Source organism: Aquila chrysaetos, chromosome 19 (genome assembly GCF_900496995.4).
Source record: "Aquila chrysaetos chrysaetos chromosome 19, bAquChr1.4, whole genome shotgun sequence".
In the NCBI taxonomy this organism is placed as follows: domain Eukaryota; kingdom Metazoa; phylum Chordata; class Aves; order Accipitriformes; family Accipitridae; genus Aquila; species Aquila chrysaetos.
Window position 1 is genome coordinate 15,143,474 of NC_044022.1, and position 16,958 is coordinate 15,160,431.

Below are 16,958 nucleotides of genomic sequence, written 5' to 3' on the forward strand. Positions count from 1 at the left end.
AGTCCTATGGATGAGGGAGAAAGCACATGTATATAAAACCCATAGCACAATCTTAATTCTGGTATTTTCTAGCTTTTAGGTCCTCGGCTTCACAGCCTTGAAAATATTCTCGCTGTTGGGCTTTGTCTGTAAGAAATATAGAAAGAGGCAGAGGTTAAAATGTACATCATTTATGTAAAAGCAGGCTTTGTGTTCCCTCTGTTTTGTCTCTGGAGTGATGTCCCTAATGATTATGTAAAGCTAATACAAGGAGAGAAAACTTGGATCCTTTATCATTCACTGCAGAAAACACAATTATGTATTTATACAGCACAAAATATGAATTATTTACCTGATGGACCACAGTGGCCTCTGAAGAACAATGCTATCTGTCTTACTAATACATTTTGAACACATGCATGGGGGGAAAAAACAACAAAAACAGTACAAAATCTTAATCCAGTGCTTGTAAATTAACCATACATCCAAATAAGCATATAGAAACCTTTGATTTTCCTTAAAAAACCCAAACTCATTATGTTTTCCTGTATATAGTACAACATTCCAAATACTCATTGACACGGAGGTTTGAAATTTTCTTAAAATCTTTCTTTTTGGGATGTTTTTTCCCCACAAATACCTTCAGCAAAATATTTTTATTCTAAAAATGTGTATTTTTACTTCTAACTTTTCCCTGATGCATAATAAATGTACTGTGTTATCAACTTCCACAGGTTCCAATATTGTCCTGTGCAGAAAAAGTGTGATTAAAATTAACAGGTTTTAATCTAATTCAGGTGTTAGTTGTTCAGCATATTTGTGGGGTTTTACCATTTAATTACAAGAGATTCAACAGGCCTTGGCTTCAGTGTATACCATTTATGTAGCTGGCTAAAAGTTAAAAATTCAGATTATTAATTAGTTTAGGCTTATTGGTAGGATATAGTATGTTTTGAAAACACAGATTTTTAAAGCAGTACTTGTTAATTTGATGAGTGTATAACTTAGAAATAATTCTGTAATACTCTAAAAAAGATTCCCATACTTGAAGGGAAACTTCAGGCTTGTGTAAATATTTTTAATGGTTCAACTAAGTAAGCAACAAAATCATAGAATCATAGATGAGAAGGTATGGTCAATTAGGGCCTGCTAGAAAAAGTTCTGGAGTCTGGTTTTCTTTTATCCATATTGTTTTTACAACATTACTGCTTGAAGCTTAACTCAAGACTGAGATTCCAATAAATTAAACGAGTTACCAAGGGAGTAAGAGGTAAATAAAGATAACAGGGGCAATTATCACTTAGGAGAAACAACAAAACAAACCATGAAGAAAGTCATAGCTAATGCCAGGGCTCAGAGGCTGAAGTATTTTATTCATTTTAATAAGTTTCATATTTGTAATAAATCTTACAAAATACTGAACTGTTGACACAGAAAATAGGGCTGCAGAATATTAGGGAATTAGCAGATTAACAGAATGACTGAGTTGGAGAAGATAGGAAAATTATAATAGAAAATATTATATATATATATATAGTAGAAAAACTAGAATTTATCAGAACATGAAGCCAAGATCAACTTTTTGTTAAAATGTTATTGATTTGCAGCAAGTAAAAAATGGCCAGATTCAGAGGAAGTGTTCAGTAACATCTGAAAATTCAAGTACTCCCCAGATAGGCTCTCCAAAATTGTTGAGATCCAAGTCTGCATCCACTTCTGAAAAATCACACACATTATATATTAAAACCCAACAAACAAAAAAAAAAAACCCAGTCTGCAAGGAGAGAAGAACCTGAAAATGACGGGTCTCAGAAAACTGCACATCCACTAAAATAAAATAACATATAAATAAAAGACAAAGAACGTAAGACCACAAAAACACCTTGATATTGTTACCTGATGAGGAATGCACCCTATTGGGACTTCGCTTTATTCCTTCAGCTGTTACTGGTCTGCTAACTACCATAGGCAAATCACTTCAATCCTCCCCACTTCAGCTTCCCCATCAGTAAATCAGGACTGGCACTTAACCTGTTTTGTAAAGTGCTCTAACTTCTAATGACAGAATTCTGAGCTGGGAGCTCAGCATTATGATAAATATGAGATTTTGGCATACAAAAATGATTACATTTTTAATGGAATTACAAAATATAATTAACCCTCAAGCTTAGTATTATGTGATAAAAGTAATCAAAATGTGTGACAAATTATCTGTTTTATTGTGTCTTATATCATAATTATTTTTTCTTAAAGTATGCTACGAAACTTAAGGATGGTTTTCTTACCATTGAAATGATAAACCTCTAGTGGGGATTTTTTTTGTTTTGATCCAGACCAAGAAAATATATTTTATTATGAAAGGCCATGAGGATCCCTTGAACAGGTTGTGTAGCACTGTGGAACACTGAACTGTGAGCAAAGAGGAACTATAAATTGTTGAACGCTGTTTAAGAGCAACCCAAAGTAACAGGAACAACAAAAATATGGCTTGATGGTAGCAGAGTGTAATTGGGCAAATATTAATAATTGCTTTGGTGCTAATTTGGGTATGCAATCCTATGGTTTGAATCACGTGAATTTCTTTACCAAACGTTGGTTATCCAAAGTAAAAGTTAAGCAAAATAATCTTAGGACGGTTGTTAACTTATGACTGCTCTACTGAATAGTGTCTACTGTATCATTAAGGAAAGAAACGGAGAAAGCAAGACATGCATAATAAATACTGGTTATCCCACTTACAATCTTTTCTCCATTTTCTTCCATATACAGTCCCTTAAAAGTGGATAGGAGTTTAACCTCTAGACAAGTGAAAAACAAAGCACACACCCTGTATCACTAATGCATGAGACTCATGCCCATTCTAACAGCAGGTGACTAAATCTATGGGAGAAAAGAATCCATTGAGTGCTATTAAGTACCAGGACTCCCCCTCACTCAGGAAGTCTCTAAACTGCAAGTTTCTGAAGGCTAGAAGGTTCTTCTGGAGACCTCTCATTATGACATTCTTAAACTCTTCTTTATGTGTCAGCTTTTGATCTTTATTTACATGTGATTTTGAACACATATATAACATCAAAATAAATAGTTACTGCTTATATTTGAGCAGTAGATGGTTAGACAGCTGCCTGCTTGTTTCAGATAACACGCACAAGTATGTCCTCTCTCTATACGGTAGCCTTAAAACATGGAGTACATTCAGAATAGTGAAATGCACAAACTGCGTTAGACAGCACATCAGAGAATAATAAAATTATTGAGGCTGATAGAGATTAGATAGAGGTTAAAGTCAAGTCCACTGCTCACACCTTACCTACCAGTCCTCTCTCATAGAAGGCAATACATTTGGTCAGGCAAAATTTAACCTTCATAAATCCATACTAGTTGCTCCCAGTCACCGTCTAGTCCTTCATGTGAGGATGTTCGCCACAACCTTCCAAGTACATGAGATGAGGCTGACCAGCCTGCAGTTCCCCAGGTCCTCTTTCCTGGCCAACCTGAAGATGGGTGTGTTGTTTGCTTTTTCTAGTCATCAGGAACCTCTCTCAATCACCATGATATTTGAAAGATGAAAAAAGAGCAGTCAAGAAATGGCATCAACAATCTACTTCAATTCCCTTAGATGAATCCAGCCTGGTGCTAGAGACCTGTGTAGGTAGTGTTTAAGTGGCCCTTAACTTAATATTATTCTAAAGTAGGGAATGCTTCAGTTCCTTATACTATACCACCAGGCCCACAAGAGTTCCCATTGTAAATGGAGGTGACAAAACCATTAAGTGCCTTGGCCTTTTCCATGTCTTTTGTCAATAGGTCCCCTGTCCCACTAAACAGTGGATCCACATGTTCTGTAGCCTCCCTTTCACTGCCAATGTACATATAGAAACTCTTCTTGTTTGCTCTTCAGATCACTTGCTACTTTCAACTCCAGGTGATCTTTGGCCTCCTTAACTCTATTCCTGTACTCGCAGGCTTTTCTTTTTTTTTTTAATATTCCTCCTGAATAGACCATCTTCTGTACACTTTTGTGTGTGTGTGTTTGAATTCAAACAGGTATTCTCTGTTCTGCCAGCTGGCCTTTTGCCATACCTGGTTGACCTCCTGCACACGGTAATGGACCTCAGGATAAGTTACCCTTGAAGATCAGGCCTCTCCTCCTGGTCCCTTTGCCCTTCAGAACAGTATAGTACAATATCACATTCATCACATATCCAATCAAGCTGAAGTTCACACTCTTAAGTTCAGAGTCTAGTTTTGTACTCACAGTCTTCCCTTCCTTAAGTTTTAAAACTCCTGCATGTCATGGTCAGTACAACCAGGGCTGCCTCTGATCTTCTCAGTCTTAATTCTTCTTTATTGTGACCTACAGGTCTGTCAGAAAACTATCCTAGTCATCCCATTCAACACCTGAGTAAAAACTAGTACACACTCCAGAAATCTAGATTTCTAGTATCCCAGTATATTGGCTTCCAGAAGATGTTAGAGTGGCTAATATTCCCCATGAGAACCAAGGACTGCAATCATGAAACTTCTTCCAGTTGTTTAAAGACTTCATTTTCCTCCTCTTTCTTTTGATCAGGTGGTCTGTAGCAGACACCCACCATGATGTACTCTTGTTGGCCTCCCCTTTGAACATGATGCAGAAGCTCCATACACCTGGGCTGCTTCTTTTTGGAAGTACAAGACCTTGCCCTTTGTCATCTTTGCCTGTTTTTCCTAAAGACACTCTATACACCTGTCACAGCACTTCAGTTGTGTAAACTACTCCACCATAGCTCCATAATCCTGGGAATATTATAGCCCTGCAGCTGCTCAGGGGCTTATAATGCCTTCCATGTCTTTCCCATACTGCATACGCTTAGGTAAAGGCATTTCAAGTGGGCTGCTGCTCACCTAATTTTCTCCAGAAGAATATGAGAGACTACCAAGTCACGCCTTCCCGTGCACAATTTTCCCTCTGTTCGCCTACTTAAGCTTTTATGTCTGTCTTCCAGCAAAGTTAATTTAAAGTCCCCTCAGTAAATTAACAAGCCTGTTGGCAAAGTTGTTCTTACCACACTTTATCAGGTGGATTCTGCCTCTTCCCGGCAACACTCATTTTTTTGAGAGGATTCCACAGTAAAGAAGCCAAACAGACCTTCTGGCAACACCAGCCATGAAAGGCAGAGCTGATCTATACCTGGGCTTCTACGCCCTTCACCTATCCCCAAAAAATCCAGTAGTCACTCTTGAACTTGCCAGGGTCTCCATTGGTAGTACCATGGTGCCCATATGGCAAAACAGCAAAGAGCAGCAGTCTGGGTGCCAGAGACGATGCTGAGTCAGGTGTACCTTTCAACTGACCAAGTGTAATCAGTCTGTTACTCTTGCCATGCATCACTGAAGAAATATTTGTAAGGATTTCAACAAGCAGACATTACAATGGCAGCTCCAGCCAGCAGTTGTGGAGCCACATTAACAGGTGTTGGGCACAAGATAGCAAGCTCTGTGTAGAGGTGATGTGTTCATGGGTGAGCTTTGAGGAAAGGCAAGATGGCTTCATTGAATCTATACCAGTCCCACCAGTGTGAGGCTCTAGTCCGGGGACATGATAACAAAATAAAGAAAGAATGATAGTATTTCCTGACAAGGGCAGCCTTAACTTTATATTAATGCTCCATCAACACTTTTAAAAACATTGTATGGTTCACCATTCAGACAAGTATGCACTATGAGGCAATGGACTACCTCCTGTCTGTCCTTGCAGAAGGATGAATATGCTTCCCTACTCCTGCTGTGCAAAAAAATGTCTTTCACCACTTGTCCTGTCGCCTCACTAATTCCTTAGGTAATTTCATGTGGTGTTCATTGGTGCATACTTTTCTTTAATGTAAAAGTGATTATATCATTTTGCATTGATTGCATCAAATAAACAAATTTCCAGGAGTTAAATACATTTGATAAGAACAACTGCCAGCCTTCTGCCTCGATCAAGTATTTAAGGATAATCCTTTAACCTGGGTCCAGTCTAATGGCCACTTCCATCATTCAAGCTAGTTTTAAATTCATATTCCTATTTTCTCTGAATTTTCTCCAAAGAATATCCTTTATCCTCAGTAAGTAAAGAATAGAATCATAACTAACCTTTGCCTTGCAGCACTGTAACTTTATTTATTTATTTATTTTTATCTCAGTTACAGTAACGCTCAGCAAAAGCTAAGCAAATCCTGATTTCTCAGTTAATGTGTTTTACTTTAAAATGGGAATTATTAATCATTTAGTGTTCAATCCCACAAGGCTGAGGATGAACATCTGCTGATAACCATCACTGAGCTACTCAGCTGCTGCTGATTGTGTTGCTATCACACTCAGAGCCTGATAAACTAAAGCAGATTATTTAGATCCCAAATTCTTTGCAGTGGGGATTATGCCTGCTTTCTCCCACGCCACATCTTTACAGCAGAGCGCTGACTGGTAGCATTTAACAAATGCTGAGAAAAAGGAAAGGGCTGCTCATTAAGGCAGGGAAGAAACTGGATCCATTTTACACTACAGGGTTTTGCAACAGCTGGCTATAAGAGGTGCTGATCCATAAAGATCCTCCCTGTCTGACCACAGGAGAACAACTGGTGATACCTGTCCCCTGGGAAGAGTGCAGTGCAAAGTGTCCCTTCAGCTACCTCCAGTAACTCCCACAAAAACTACTAACCCATTTAGATGTTTTCCTCCTTCTCACAAAACTAATCTCAGCTCCCAACACTCACTGTCAAAGGAAAAAGAATAAAAACAGAAAACCAAAACCAAAACCCAGCAACCAAAACAAGCTCCACTTCTTCCCATGAGCGTTCTTAACCTCTTCAGGCACTGTCAAGCAATATCAACATTGTATAAGTTTCCTTTTCCTCTTTCCCACGCCCTGTTGCCATTCCAATACACCTCATCCCCAACCCTCACCACTTATTTCATCCATGACACATCTGCTTGGAAGTGTTGGATGCAGGATTTGGCTTGCCTATAAATGCAGCAGGGAAAGCTGGGAACTTCCATGATTATGCTCAGCAGCTTATTGCCCCACTGTCCCAATTCAAAAGGTTATCTTGAGGAAAACGGCCCTGTGCCAATACGGCCATGGAGCAACGGCAGATTGAGTCCGTCTGTTCCCATCTGTGCAGATATGCCCTGAGAGAGCCCTTGCCTGTGTCAGCCTCTTTTCTGGGATCAAGAAGTAACAGGGCTGTGCAAGATCTCAGATTTTTATTTCATGGAAAGGCTTATGAATGTGAAAGCTGTATCCATCCATGTTCTTAACAAAATCAAAGGTAATTCAGTATTTCCCAGAAAAATTACAAAAGTACTAGTAAAAATTTGATAAATCACTCAGAATCTTGCACTGTGAAAAAGCTGATTTTTTATTTAACTTCTGTGCTTGAAGTGTAACATTTGTAATACAAGAACACATCTCCAAAATGGAAAAAATCTCCATCTGGAAAAAAACCAACCAACCAAAAAAAATACCAACAAAAAACAAAGCCCAAAACCCACTTATGTTGTTCCATTTTGAGAACACTTTCTGGTTTTTAGCTCAGAATTTCAGCTGGATGGACAAGTTCCCGGGAAAAGAGTTGGTTTTGATCAAAAGGTAATTTTCTGATTAAAAAATGTTCTGTAGGAGAACAGAGAGCAACTCTACTGAAATCCTTAAAATGGCTGCCCCATTCATCAGCTGTATTCACCAGACCATGCCAGACATACTGGGCTTGTTCTCTGCTAGTGTAAATTGATTTAGTTCTACGGGCTTCTGATGTGTTTCTGATGCTTTCTATACAGCCTGCTTCTGAGCTCGCACACTGAATTTCATCCTGCGATTAGCAGTGCTCTGCCAACACAGGGAATAAAAGTTCGTTCTCGATGTTTACTATAGGCAATGAAAAGAAAAAGGCATTTCCATAAGACGATTTTGTCTGGGCTTAATCACCCTGTAAAGGAGCTAGTGCCTTCCTTTGAATGTAGCAGGAGATAGGGTGACCCTGCTTGGACAGGTAAAAGACTGAATCTGCTTACAGTGCTCTTCGTACATGACGCAGAAATATCTCCATGCCAGCCTCTGGAGACCTTTGTTTTTCCAGCCGTTGCAGCATGAAGTATGACAGTGACGAGGAAGAAGACGAAGAAGAATTATTAAGGCTGAGTAATTCTTCCCTAGGACAGAGCTATCTCTTATAAACAGGTGCAGTTTTAACAAGAGGATGGGGAATAGAGCTCTATTAGGCACAGTTAGTGTGGCATTTGTGCTGTAAGTTATGTCACACAGCAGTGGCTCCGCAAGTCCCGTTTCATCCAGAGTGTGGCTTTGACTGCATTTGACTTTTCTTATCATGCAAATTCTATGGGGTTTTAATTTATTTATTAATAGTCCCAAGTATGAGGCAGGTACGTGCATATACAAATGGAAAGATAAGGGATCTTCCCCAAAGAGCTTTTTGGGCCTATTCTGGATAAAGGACAGACATAGTCCAATTCATCTTGTATCCAAAGTCTATTTCAAAGCAACCCATCAACTTAAATCCTCTAGGTGTGGAATTAATAAGGATTAGATAAATTTAATAAACTATATAATCTTCAGAAAGTGATAACATTGTTTAGCTTTCTATCTCTTTATAGCAATAATCTCTTTATCCATACTAATAGAAAATGCCAAAGTTTCTATTACTATATATCTCAGTCTGAAGCCCTTACGAAGGCAAAAAATCCCCTGAAAAGAAGGTCAGAGAAAGGACTTTGTGACTAGACGAATGGGTTACCATTCACGCTAAGCAAATTATACACCATTTATATACCAAAGGTTTTTTAAGCAGTGTTTAAATATTACATAAGTCTTGTGCTGACTTTCTGCATGGGGAGAAAGGAAAAAATTCAGTCCCATAGAGTATCTGAGGACAACGACACAGAAACTCTGAGGATTAAGAACCTTCAAACATTTCTAAAGATGTCATATCTTTATTAGTTTTCAGTTTATCCCTGGAGAAGAATTTGACAGTTGTCCCCAATTAGCAAAGTCCAAAATTAATTTGCTTCAATCAACAGAACTAAAAACCTTAGCATGTTCATTAAGAACACAACTAAAGACCTCAGCTAAGGAGATTTTCAAGCACTGGAACAGAAACCTAATTCTGTTGAAGTCTGAAGAAATACTAGCTACTGACACTAAAATGCATGTGGGGTTTTTTTTCCAGGAACACTGCCTGATTGATCAAGACAGATAAAACACCTATGTATACATAACCTTTTCTTTAATTGTTATTAATACAGTCAACATTCACAAAAAATATTGGCCTGGATTGTATTATGAAACTTCTTATTTTCTTCCATTTCACCATTACCTCAAATCTCCCATCAAATCTTTAATTAACATGAAAAGAGACTTGATAATTAGGATGATCACCTAGAGGTCAACCAACTCAATGAGATTTATTAAAGGCTAAGAGCAGAGTTCTAATGAAAGGAGTGTAATTTCAAATCAAAACTTTAGAAGATAATTTTCATAGCTTGAATTTGCAAACATTTAGGTGAGTATGTTAATAAACTTTACATACACAAATAACCCTGTGGAGGGCAATAAAACTAGTCAGAGGTGAAATGATACAGTTGTAAGTGTAACCAAAGTGCAGGAATTGAGCAGCAGAGCTTTATACGGCCAGGAAGTTCCATAAGATCTGCCAAAGTCATCAGAGGGAGGCAGAACAACAGTATGTGTGTGTCTAATGAGACACGGCAAGCACACACACTTGCGTAATCCTATAGTGCCAGCTATCCAGAATCTGTCTCTAGGAGGTTTCTTCTTATTCTTCTGGCTACACAGAAAGCAAAACTTTTTGTAGGGTCAAACTTGTCACTTCCTTCCACCTCTTCCAAATGCAATCTACACATTTCAAAATACCATTAAACACCTTTTCCTCTGTTGTTGTTTTAAGGACCATCAGTAGAAGCCAAAGCAGATGTTCAAAAACTGATGCTATTTCAAGGGGAAGGAACACACACACTTCAGTTTGCTTTCTTCTTTTTCAATGCTGCTTCTTAAACCAAACTTGGGTACACAGCATGACTATCAGGGATTCTGCAGTCAGGTGAAAGTCCCTTTGCTTATACAGGCAGAAAAAGCTGTTGCTCTTTCTTTCCAAGCTGCATTACCACTGTGCTGCAATCAGGAAGAAAAATCTGATTTAGACAGTAAGGTGAACAAAAGTGTTAAATAGGAAAGAAGATTCCGTTTTACACTCGCTTCTTTCTGGACTGTGGTGGCCTCTTATTACACTGTGTTTCACTTAGCAAAACTCACAGAATTCTCCGTTTTCCTCTATTATTCACCACAGAAAAGTGTTCACACAGCTCATATTCATATTTTCTTTCCCGATTTGGACATCTATGGTTGAAAGCACCACCTTCTGGCCAGTGCACACTGAAATTTGAGCAGCAAGCAGCTGCAGCTTTTATAGCTATCAGCGGAAACTCCTCATACATCTTTACCTAATATATACTACAGAAATGACACATTTCTGTTAATGCAAGAGTAATAGCTCAATACATGCACTTGCAATACAGAAGCTAGTATTAAATAGGTTAGCCCAACAAGACAAATATCTGTTTTTTTCTTATGTCACTCTAATATTAACATTAATATTTTAAAGAGATGAAAAAAACTGGAGTGAAAGCTTTCAGTGAAATATCTTGGAAAATATTCATCTTCCCACTTTGCTTCTAGATATTTGGCAAAAATGGTCCATCCCATAATGCATGAATGTGCTTCTCTTTATGTATGCATGTATAATTGAAATTAGTAAGATTATTTTCATGTCTAGAGCGCACATATGTGATTGGAGCTGGTAACAGACGTTAAATTTGCAGCAGCTGCATTTGCAGTAGCTGTGTATCCTGCCACATTTCCTATAGCTATCATACAATCCAAAAAAAGAGACTAACAATTTAAGACCTGTCACAGTATTATAAAAGGCAAAATAAGGAGTTATTTAGCAGAAACACATGGTCGAGATTAAGGAAATCATTCTGCACTGCTCTGTGACTCATTCAGCTTCTTCCAGTTGTTCTCCCTTTATTGCCTTTTTCGTGTTTGATCTCTCTGTGGACCCAATCAAATACTCTCACTTATGTTTCTGCTAAAAGAAGATGGATCACACCTCTTCATTCATTTCCTAGGGAAAAAAAACCAAGCAAAAACCAAACAAACTCTAACTTAGATTTAACAAATGTATCTTTTCAATTTCTTATTTATGCAGAGGATATCTGGAACATACTTTTTTACTAGTGGGATATTGATTAGCTGAAAAAAGCTGATTATTTATTCACTCAAAACTCACTAACCTTATTTACCTCATTTATCTCATATTTGTCTCACAAAAATTAATAATATGTACACAGACACCATAGGTTTGCAAGATATTTTGTAATCAGTTTTTAGAGAATAGTTTTCCTGGCTCAAGAAGTATGAACTTTATAGCCTCTGTGTCAAACACTTGGAGTAATATTTTGGCCCCTGGACTCCACAGGAAAAATTCTCAGTGGCTTTAATTGGGCCAGACTTCCATCCGTGTATTTCAAAATGCACAAGCTGACATTGCATGCAGAATTACTACAGAAATTGGGCTTTTTTGCTTTTTGTAGGCTGTAAGCATTTGGGGAGTTTTGTGCAGCACTTCCCACTTTATGCTCCAACTTGCTCATTTTCTAAAGGCAAGCATAGAATGATAAAAATCAAACCAGCAACTGGAGAGCATTAACGAGGAAATAAACACAAGGCACATCCTGAACAATAATTCTTTGTAACCACCTCTGTTAAATCAAGGCAGGACTTTCAGGGAGTTGTATATTTATACCTCCTTGCCACTAAGCACCTTGCAGCTTGTTAATACATTTTGTTTGCAGCCCCGCTGCCCATTTTATGTCCACCTGGTGATATTTAAAGTAATATTGTAATATTTCCACAAGAGATAGAGACCAACAAATGAGAATTACAAATTATCTGACAGACCTGGGGGGCGATCAGGGTGAGTATCTTAAATACTGGGTAGTGGAGACCATTCTGCTTAATTAAAGAGGTCCAGCAGAGGGCTGGTACAGTGAGAGAGACCTGAATTGGGGTGAAATGGAAGTCACTGGAAGTGCACGATGCTCCCCCTTGGACATATCTCATTTGTGTCGGTGGAGGAAGGTGAGTGGTCCAGCCTGGTGGTACTCTGAGTGACCCAAGTACAGCTCGCCATCACAACAGGTTACAATCCCAGACCTGTTTCCATTAAAGTATATATCTCAGACCCAAACACTCATTTCCTTCATTTCCTTCAAATTCGCTCCTCTGCCTTTCATAACGATTGACCAAGCTCAACAATGTACTGTCAAGTGTATATATCAGATGGCCCATCATTTCTTCTACTTTCCTCACAATTTAATATCCCCTTTGCTTTCTGAAGTACTGCACTTCTCTGCTATAATCATAATGCTCGAGTATTGAAAACACTAAACAAAAGCAGCTCAGTCAGTCACTGATATCTATCCCAGTGATTTCTCATGAGAAACACAGAGTACTCATCTCCCAGAAACACCAAGCTTTCCTATAAAAGCATGTTATAGAACTGGACCCTAGAGAATTATTGTGCAATATATCTTCGCTGAAGTGGTGATTAATTCACAGTAATTTACCATGAGTTATTTGAGTATATCTTTCACAATGGTGTGATAAAAGCTTGGCTTCATGTTGATTTTTGGCTGGTTTTGGTTTACCTGGTGCCTGATTTTGGTTTATGTTATATTTTTTATCCTTTTGTTTCTAGGATAAAGAAATCTGCATCTGTGATGAGATGTTTGCCTATGTGCTTTATCCTTCCAGAAATTAATGGAAGATACATTTCTGGCACAATAGCAGCAAATTCTGTGCCCGTTTCTTTTCCCTTCCAGGCACCAGAAAGACTCACTTTCATGTCAGGATTTTCCTCCAGCAAAGCAATTTATATAAGTCAAATGATTTCTAATTTTCGCAAGAGAAATTTATAAAACCCAGTACAGCTCAGTTTTTGCTACAGCTGACTCTTCCTTAGTTATTTATATGGCAATACAGTACAGCAAAGCAGGAATAGGAAAGCCATGCTGACAGAAAATGAAGATAGCATAAACAATACAGATTACAGTAGTAAAAGCAAAGCCAGATATAAACCACTACAAGTGGAATCAAGAAGGGAGAAAACTATATGAAATATCAGTTTGTTGAGAGAGAGTTAAGCAGCACAGTTGGAGCTGGGAAGTGGAAACTATTGACATGATCTAGAGTCTGTTGCCTTCTCCTACTTTCCGTTACCTGCCTTTAATGTTTAGATTGTGTTTTCTCTGGGATCAGGTAAGTATTTAATTACTCATTTAAGCTGCATTTGACCCACCAACACTGTGACTTTGTAGGGTATTCTAAGCACTGCAGCTATAAAATTAACAACTAAATAAAAAAAAGAAAAATAAGAAAAAAGAAAAAGAAAACGCAAAAAAATCATTTCACACATGTTCATCATTCTTCCTCAGAGAATGAGAGATCAAGACACTTAATATCTGTGAGTGACACACATGACTGCAAAGCACTTACACATTGTAGGAAGCACCAAAGAACAAACACTTACAGCTTTTCTTTTTTTTCTTTTTTAAGAGTATAGCCAAGCTTTCTTTGTTTAAAACTAAAGTTATTTTAGGCATTTAAAATATCAGATATTCTAATTCTTTAGGCAATAGACCAGCTTTCCCAAAAATGGGTATTTTGGGTGTCCTGTAACATGCTTGAGCAACCTCATCTGCAGATGTGCTGAGAAACTGCCCGATGTGAAAGGCAAATCCTTTCTGTATGTGCACCCAATGTACCACTTCTTTATAACTGCTGCAACCAGAGACCTAGCTGCTTGGTAACACCCTTGACCAAGGAGCATGTGGAATCATCCCTGCAACGGTAAGCAGGGAAGGACATTCGGTTGCTCCCTGTTTTCAAAGGTATTCACATATCTTTACTGCCCAGAAGCCACTCTTCCAAACTGAGGTAGCTTTTAAGAGGTCACCTTGATTGGTGGCAACTCTGGAAATGAAGGTTTGAAAGAAGCCAAGACTACTTTCACGGTGCTCGGGAAATGGTCTTCAGATACAAACTGAAAGCAGCTGGCACATACTCATCTCTGTACAGTATAAATAAGCATCTCAGTGCTTACTCAGTCTGACAGTTCTTCACGTGTCAAAGGTCGAGATACAAAGATGGGTGCCCAGTACCTTTTGCATTCACTGACTTTTAGCCAAAGCAGCAAGGACCAAGACATTTAGAGCTCAATGTTTTTTGTCATTCTTGGTCATATCTAACTGGAAGTAATTCCAGCTGTGTTCCTCCTTTTTCTCACCTGATACCAAGTGAATACTAACCCTCACATCAGCGGAGCAATGGCATTCACAGGATGTGTTCCTGTTTAAATAAATATCAGAGGATGACGTCCTAACGCTTGTCGTCATAGCTAATAAACTCAGCTGGTCATGCCCGTATTTTGATCACCCCAGATTACTTTGCATTAATAAGCAGAATGGATTGTGTCTACTCTCTGAGCAAACAGATAACATACTTCAGCATAAAGAGAAAAAGAAGAAGCCAGAATCCCAGTTATTATAAATATCAGTGTTTTGGAAAAAACCCACCAGGATCAGGGGCTGCTATTTTAGAACAACTCTTTAGCACAACTGTCATAGCAAATAAAGCCACTGCAAGTTGAATAAAATAATATTGTTTACTATCAACATGGTTATTATTGATATGTTAAATCATCAGAACAATTATTTCAGTGTAATCTCTCTCTGGTTTGGGACTGAAATCTCTGTCAGAAAGGGAAAAACAATTTTTTTTCTTCTGTTTTAACTCTACAGCCAGGAGCTGTTCACGCATTAGAAATGCCTTTGTCAGGGGACTAGCAGTGTCAGTTCACATTTGTGTCTCAAAACTTTAGGGAAATGGCTACTTAACCAAACAGGTGTTGAGGGAGAACAGAGAGGGGGAGTTCAGAGGAGGAAAGAAAAAAGGAAAAAGAGAAAAAGCAGATGGTGACCAAGAGAAATGGGAGGTGGTTTTGTCTGTGTACTAGTCATGAATTTAAAAAAAAAGAAAAATCTCCACACAAAACACTCTCTTTACTCAGGACCAGGAATTGTATAGCTTTAGCATCCAGCACCTTAGCAACCATCCTTCCTTGCCAGCTATTTACTCCCGCTCTCAGCTAATCAGACATCAGGCAATCAGAGCTCAGTTATATAAAAAGAGAAGGAATATAAAACAAGAGCAGCTTGTGGGTTCACCCTCCCTCAGTGCAAGTGACAAAGAAATGAAGGAAAGAATAGCTTGTACCTGCTTTTTCATTTATTTTGCTTGGCTTAACTCAGGCTTCTTATTACTGGCAATTAAATTTGGCTCTCCTGAGCATACTGCAAGACAGAGGAGAGGTGGTGCCTGCAGCACTCAGGCAAGAGCTACCAGCACTGCAAGCAGTGCCAGGAGCAGAGGAACCTGCACCAGCTCACCTGCTCCTTCATAGAATCATAGAATGGTTGGGGTTAGAGGGACCTTCAAAGATCATCTATTTCCAGCACCCCTGCCATGGGCAGAGACATCTTTCACTAGATCAGATTGCTCAAAACCTTGTCCAACCTGACCTTGAACACTTCCAGGGATGGGGCATCCACCACTTCTTTAGGAAACCTGCTCCAGTGTCTCACTACCCTCACCATAAAAATTTTCATCCCTATATCCAACCTAAATCTACCCTTTTTCAGTTTAAAATCATTGCCCCTTTTCCTATTACTACAGGCCTTGGTAAAATGTCTTTCTCCATCTCTCTCATAAGCCCCCTTTACGTATTGAAAAGCCACAATAAGGTCTCTTAAGAGAGCTCAGTAAGAGCTTTCCCTTCTCTAGGCTGAACAACCCCATCTCTCTCAGCCTTCCTTTACAGGAGAGGTGTTTCAGCCCTCTGATGATTTTCATGGCCCTCCTCTGGACCCACTCTAACAGGTCCATGTCTTTCTTGCACTGAGGACCCCAGAACTGGATGCAGCACTCCAAGTGGGGTCTTTACAAGAGCAGAGCAGAGGGCGAGAATCACCTTCCTCGATCTGCTCGCCTTTATGCAGGCGATCTGCTCGCCTCGATCTTTTTATGCAGCCCAGGATACGGTTGGCTTTCTGGGTTGCAAGCACACATTGCCAGCTCATGTCCAATTTTTGATCCACCAGTATCCCCAAGTCCTTCTCCACAGGGCTGCTCTCAATCCCCCAGTCTGTACTGATACCAGGGATTGCCCCAGCCCAGGTGCAGGACCTTGCACTTGGCCTTGTTGAACCTCTTGAGGTTCACATGGGCCCACTCCTCAAGTCTGTCAAGGTCCATCTAGATGGCATCCCTTCCCCCAAGTGAATCAACTGAACCACTAAGCTTGGTGTCATCTGCAAACTTGCTGAAGGTGCACTCAATCCCACTGTCTATGCCACTGATAAAGATATTAAATAGTATTGATCCCAGTATGGACCCTTGAGGGACAACATTCATTACTTGTTCCCACTTCAACATTGAGCCTTTGACTGTAACTCCTTGGATGCTGCCATCAGCCAAGCCCTTATCCATCTAACAGTACATCTGTCAAACCAACCCATATCTCTCCAATTTAGCTGCAAGGATGCTGTGGGGGACTGTATCAAAGGCCTTATAGAAGTCTAGGTAGATGACATCCATAGTTCTTTCCTTATCCACTGATGCAGTCACTCCATCATAGAAGGCCACTAGATTAGTCAGGCACTATTTGCCCTTGGTGAAGCCATGCTGGCTGTCTCGAATCACCTCCCTGTCTTCCATATGCTTCAACATATCTTGCAGGAGGATCTGTTCCATGATCTTACCGGACAGAGAGGTGAGGCTGACTGGTCACTAGTTCCCAGGATCC